This window comes from Ochotona curzoniae, unplaced genomic scaffold (assembly GCF_017591425.1).
Source record: "Ochotona curzoniae isolate NIBS_2020 unplaced genomic scaffold, NIBS_Ocur_1.0 contig_65, whole genome shotgun sequence".
In the NCBI taxonomy this organism is placed as follows: domain Eukaryota; kingdom Metazoa; phylum Chordata; class Mammalia; order Lagomorpha; family Ochotonidae; genus Ochotona; species Ochotona curzoniae.
This window is the reverse complement of record NW_024466508.1, coordinates 602,904-608,776: the sequence shown is the minus strand read 5'-3', so window position 1 is coordinate 608,776 and position 5,873 is coordinate 602,904.

Below are 5,873 nucleotides of genomic sequence, written 5' to 3'. Positions count from 1 at the left end.
TCCCTGCGCGGCCCGCCCGGCCTGATTCACGCGCCCGCCCCCGCCCCGCCCGCCGCTCCTGCCTCCTGCCTGCCCGGGCAGCACCTGGGGGCGGGGCGGCCCCACCCGCGACGCGCCCGCATTCCTGCGCCCGACGCGCGGCCGCCCGCGCCCCCGGCCCCCCGCCCCGGCCCCGCGCCCTGGCCCCCCGCGCCCCCGGCCACCCCCGGACCCCCCGGCCCCCGCGCCCCCGCGCCCCCGGCCACCCCCGGGCCCCCCGCGCCCCCGGCCACCCGCGCCCCCGGACCCCGCGCCCAGGGACCCCGGCCCGGCCTGGCGCCGCGCGCGCCCGCTGAGGCGCGCCCCCAGCCCCACTTCGAGGGGCCCACGCCCCCCGGCGGCCATAGCTCCAGCCAGGGCTCAAAGTCCCTATCGCTGACCCCTGACCCTCGCCCCGGAAGTTCCGGCTCAGTCGCTAGGAAACGCTCCGCCCGCGTGGGGGCGGGGCCTTGCGGCGGGGCGCTTTGGGGGAGGCAGGTGAGGCTGCGGGGTGGGGTCCCCTCGGAGCCCCAAGTCGGCTGCGCCCTCAGGACCTCGCGCGCGGGGAGGCGCGATCCGCCTGTGTGGTCCCTCCCACCCCACACTTTCTTCTCAGAGTGGACGCTGTCACGCACCCCCGTGCCCGTGGGGACCTCGAGGGCGCACATGGAAGTGACCTAGGCAGACTCCGTGGGCACAACAAGCCCTTTGGAGGCTCCCTGGTCACTCTGCCCCCACTAGCTGGCTGCACACGGGCCGGCTGGAGCCCTCTGCCTACTTTGACCACCAGTGACCACCAGTGACCTGATGTCCCCATGGCCACCCCCGAGAATCACGGGTTTTGCCCCCCACCTGCTCAGGTCACCCCAGACAGGGGCATGGCAGGACTGTGGGGCACAGGGGTGAGGGAGGGGCCGGCTGGGCTGTCCAGACAAGGCCTTCTGGGGGGTGGGGTCGGTGCCAGGGACCAGGTGAGGAGGGGTGGGGGTGGAGCTGCATCTGAGAGCTGGCTTGAGTCTGGTCTGGACAGGGGACCTGCCCACCAGACCGTGAGAGCCCAGAGGGAGGGGCCAGCTTGCAGGGCAGAGGACATGGCTGGCACCCCGTGGGGAGCTTGTGGGGGTGTCTGCACCTGCTCTGCTCTGCTCAGCACCCCCTGCCTGGGCAGAGGACGTGGCTGGCATCCCGTGGGGAGCTTGTGGGGGTGTCTGCCCCTGCCCTGCTCTGCTCTGCTCAGCACCCCCTTCCTGGGCTTTCCCACCATAGGAGATGACCAGTGAACGGGCAGGGGCCATGTCCACATCCAGGAAATGGCCACAACTCCTGCCAGAGCCTGAGCCAAGCACCACCCAAGGTGAATGTCCACTGCCGGGGCTCTGGCTGGTGAGACCCTGGACCCCACCCAGGACCCTGTCCCGTGGAGCCCCTTCCCCAGGAGAAGCCTCAGAAGGTGTCAAGGGAGGTGGATGCATTGAGTGTCTGGACCCCAGGGGCCAGGGTACGGCCAGGGTAAGGCCTGGGGTGGCTGGGGTACAGCCTGGCAAAGGCTAGGGTACGGCTGGGGTCAGGCCTGGGGTGGCTGGGGTACAGCCAGGGTACGGCCAGGGTACAGCCTGGGTACAGCCTGGGGTAGCTGGGGTACAGCCTGGGTAAGGCCTGGGTACGGCCGGGGTCAGGCCTGGGGTGGCTGGGGTACAGCCTGGGTAAGGCCTGGGTACGGCCTGGGACAGGCTAGGATACGGCCAGGGTAAGGCCAGGATATGCCAGGGTAAGGCCTGGGGTGGCTGGGGTACAGCCTGGGTAAGGCCAGGGTACGGCCGGGGTCAGGCCTGGGGTGGCTGGGGGCGAGGAGTGAGTCTTCAGGCCAGAGCTGCCAGGTGCCTTCACTTTGGAGCAGGGGTGCCTGGAGGCGGCATTCCCTAAGCTGGTCCCAGCCTGGCAAGGCCGGCCAGAGCCTCCCGCTGTGTTCCACTGGTGGGTGGCTTGGGCCTGATGCCCCCTTTCCCAGCCCCTCAGCGTCCCCTGCACCTCACCTGGAGCAGGGCTGGGTCCCAGCTCCCCAAAATAGCCCCAGCAGCGTCTGAGGCGCCTCCTGGAATGAGGATGGGTGGGCCGCTTCCTCCTGCCCAGCCCTTGAGTACCAATCAACAGGGCCCTGGGCAGACAGCCCGGGAGCCAGGAGGGGGGGCCGAGGCCCCCTGCGCACCGCAGTCTCGCGCCAACCTGTAGCTCAGGGAGCCTGTGTCCACCAGCGAGTGCCCCCACGCACACTTGGCCTCATCCACCCATCATGCCCTGGGCTTAGCTTGCGCAGAGGCTGGGCTGTGTGGTGGACACCAGCCACCCCCAGGGGCTGATGGTGCCCCTAGCCAGTCCAGCCCCCCATCTCCCCACTCTGCCCCCTCCCTGGCCCCCAGGCCTTACCTGGCCCTGGGCGTACAGCACCTCCAGGCCCTGGTTCCGCAGCTGTTCCAGGGCCAGCGCCAGCTGCAGCCCCTCCACCTGCACCCAGGCCTGCTCCTCCTGCAGCTGTTGCAGCCACTGCTGCTCCTCGGACCAGGGCTGTCCCTCCGTCCACAGCGGTCCCCGCCACTGCAGGTCCTCCAGCAGCTGCTGCTCCTGGGCCAGGCACAGCTGGACCTCATGCAGGCTCAGCAGCTCGGGGCCCAGGGGCGGCATGAGGGCCCCTGCTCCACAGCCCGCCATGTGTTCAGGGATGACCAGCGCCTGCTCAGAGCCCAGGGCAGTGGCCTGCTCTGGCCTTGAGGCTGCCTTGGCCGGCTCTGGCCTTGCTGCCCTGGGGTACGGCTGGGGAGCCGGCTGGATGCTGGTCACGTGCCCCGCGGGGGCCACCCCTGGCCCGTCCTGAGGGCCCTGGGCGGCAGGGGGCGGGCGCTGGGCCACCCGCTGGGCCCTGCCCGCCCTCCTAGCTCGGGATCGGCGAGCCCGGCCGCGTTTCCCGGACATGGCCCCTGTGCCAGACTCCTGCTGCCGCGGGCCCCGGCTCAGTTGCCAGCTGCCTCGGTGGGGCCGGCTCAGTGGTGGGCTCCCGTGGGAGGCCCCGGGGTAGACCTCTCGCTGCCGTGGTCCCCTGCTGCAGCCGGCGCCCCGCTGCCACCCGCTGGCTCTGGGCCCTGGATCAGCCCGTGGGCCTCTCGGCGGCGGCGGCGCCTGGGAGTTTATGGGACCTCGGCGGCGCGGTGGCTGACTAAGGTGCTGACAAAGGCGCGGAGGTTTGGGCCACAGGCCTTGCTGGCCAGACGGGGAGGGAGACGCTGGGACTGGAGGCCGCCCTCGCCCCAGACCGTGCTGTGCAGCCACGCCGCTGTGCCTGGGCCTGCCCTGGGCGGCGCCACCTGGCTCCCTCCCCCGCCCCACCCCTGGTCGCGGGAAACTCAAACAGAGTTCCAGTCCCACGGATCGTGGGGACCCAGGCCTTTGCTGGTCAAGGGCCCCCAGCCTGTCCCCAACACAGCCTGTAACCGTCCCTGGGCCAAGGCAGACCCCGTTGGAGCTTGAGGGGGACGCCCCAGGGCCCTGGTGAGGACCAGGCTGGCTGGACTAGAGGCTGGCAGCCTGCAGAGGCCCCTGTGGTAGACGAGAAGTGAGCCATAGGGAAGGCTCCTTCCCAACGTGGGTGGGGGTCCTGCAAGGCCAGTCCCCCGGCCTCCTGTTGGGGGGTGCCGGGCTCCCCGGGGCACCTGGGAACATTTCCCCAGCCTGGGGCTGGAGTGCGGTTCCCATAAACGCCAGCTCTGCACACTGGCTGGACTGGTTTGCCTGGCCCAGCCCTGCCCAGGGCACCCCACCATCGCCCTCGTGCTTAGCCCTTGTTCCCCGGGAGGAGGTGGACAGCGCCTGGGCTGAGGGTCCTGTGCCTGGAGCTTGGCACAGTTTCCGGCTGGCTGGGCCACTTGCCTCTAGTGCTCCTTGGGGCCTGAACAGGCCGGCTGAGAGAGCCGAGGTTCACACAGACCCACACGCTCAGTCACCCCTTCCGCAGGGCAGCCCAGCGAGAGGCACAAGCCACGGACGAAGGCTGGTCAGCCAGCCAGGGCACCCATGCCAAGTGAGGGCTCACAGGCCCCTGCAGGTGAGAGCAGCATGCACACACGTGTGTGAGTGTGTGTTCATGTGCCTGTGCTGTGTGTGGTGTTGTGTAGGAGGGTCCCCTGCAGCCCCTGACCCACAGAGGAGCAGCACTTTGGCTCCTGGGTCTGCTTTCTGGAGAGTTCTAAGGTGCTGTCACCTGGAGGGGACAGCAGAAGCTGCGCCTGCTGGAGCCGCGGAGTCAGTGTTTGCTTTAGGATCCGAATGCGCAGCTGCAGGCTACAGAAGGTGCTGCGGCCCCTCCTGGTGGCCAGCCGACCGCATGCTTACCCTGACCCTGTGGATGGGAGGTCTGGAGACCTAAGGGCTCCCAGGGACCCTGCCTGGGTTGCAGGTGGGACTGCCACCCCTAGTGTCCAGGAAGGGACCCAGCCGGGGGCAGGAGAGGAGGACTTCCTGTCCCTGCTGAGGGTCGAGGCCACTTCCCGGAGTGCTCTCCTCTGGCCCCTGCCTGATTCTAGGGGCGCCTGGGCAACCTGTGACTGAGCCAGGGACAGAGAGCAGGGGTGATGGGGGAAGGGGCAGAGAGCAGGGGATGATGGGGGAAGGGGCAGAGAGCAGGGGTGATGGGGGAAGGGGCGGGGGCAGAGAGCAGGGGTGATGGGGAAGGGGCAGAGAGCTGGGGGTGATGGGGGAAGGGGCGGGGGCAGAGAGCAGGGGGTGATGGGGGAAGGGGCAGAGAGCAGGGGTGATGGGGGAAGGGGCAGAGAGCAGGGGTGATGGGGGAAGGGGCAGAGAGCAGGGGGTGATGGGGGAAGGGGCGGGGGCAGAGAGCAGGGGTGATGGGGGGAAGGGGCCGGGGCAGAGAGCAGGGGTGATGGGGGAAGGGGCGGGGGCAGAGAGCAAGGGTGATGGGGGGAAGGGGCAGAGAGCAGGGGGTGATGGGGGAAGGGGCGGGGGCAGAGAGCAGGGGTGATGGGGGAAGGGGCAGAGAGCAGGGGGTGATGGGGGAAGGGGCCGGGGCAGAGAGCAGGGGTGAGGGGGGAAGGGGCGGGGGCAGATGGGTCCAGTGTGTTTGGACTATGACCACTAGGGCTTCCCTGCTTCTGCCACCTGCTCCAGTTGAGTGTCCACAGTCCTTCGGTCACTCAGCGTCTCGTTACAGGGAGGGCTGGGGGACCTGGCCTTGCCTCCCTGCCCCTGCGCAGCTCCTGGCAGCACCTGGTGTCACGTGGGAGAGCTTCCCGCAGCCTGATGCACTGGCCCAAGCCCACAGGACACCCCACGGTTGCCTGCCCCGGGCTGCCCTGCCGCGGCTGCACGCTGCCCCAGGGGACCTTGGTCTACAGCATTGCTGGCTGTGTTTCTGTCATAGCAGATTTTTTCTATTTTATTTTTTAAAAAGATTTATTTTATTCTTATTGCAAAGTCAGATATACAGAGAGGAGGAGAGACAGAAAGATGTTCCCTCCGATGATTCACTCCCCAAGTGACCGCTGTGACTGGTGCTGCGCCCATCCAAAGCCAGGAGCTTCTTCCGGGTCTCCCACGCGGGTGCAGGGTCCCAAGGCCTTGGGCCGTCCCACTGCACACAGGTGGGGAGCTGGACGGGACATGGGGCAGCCAGTGCTGCTGGTGAGGCTTAACCGGCTACCCTTCAATGTTGGCCCCAACCCCGGAGGGTAAAAGTTTTGTTTCCTGACTTTAGCTAAAGTTTGATACTTTTAACTGCCAGGCTGTGCTGGGCTCTGACCCTATTTGGCCAGGGTGGCAGAACCCAGGCCTGACCCGGACGGCCCTGCAGC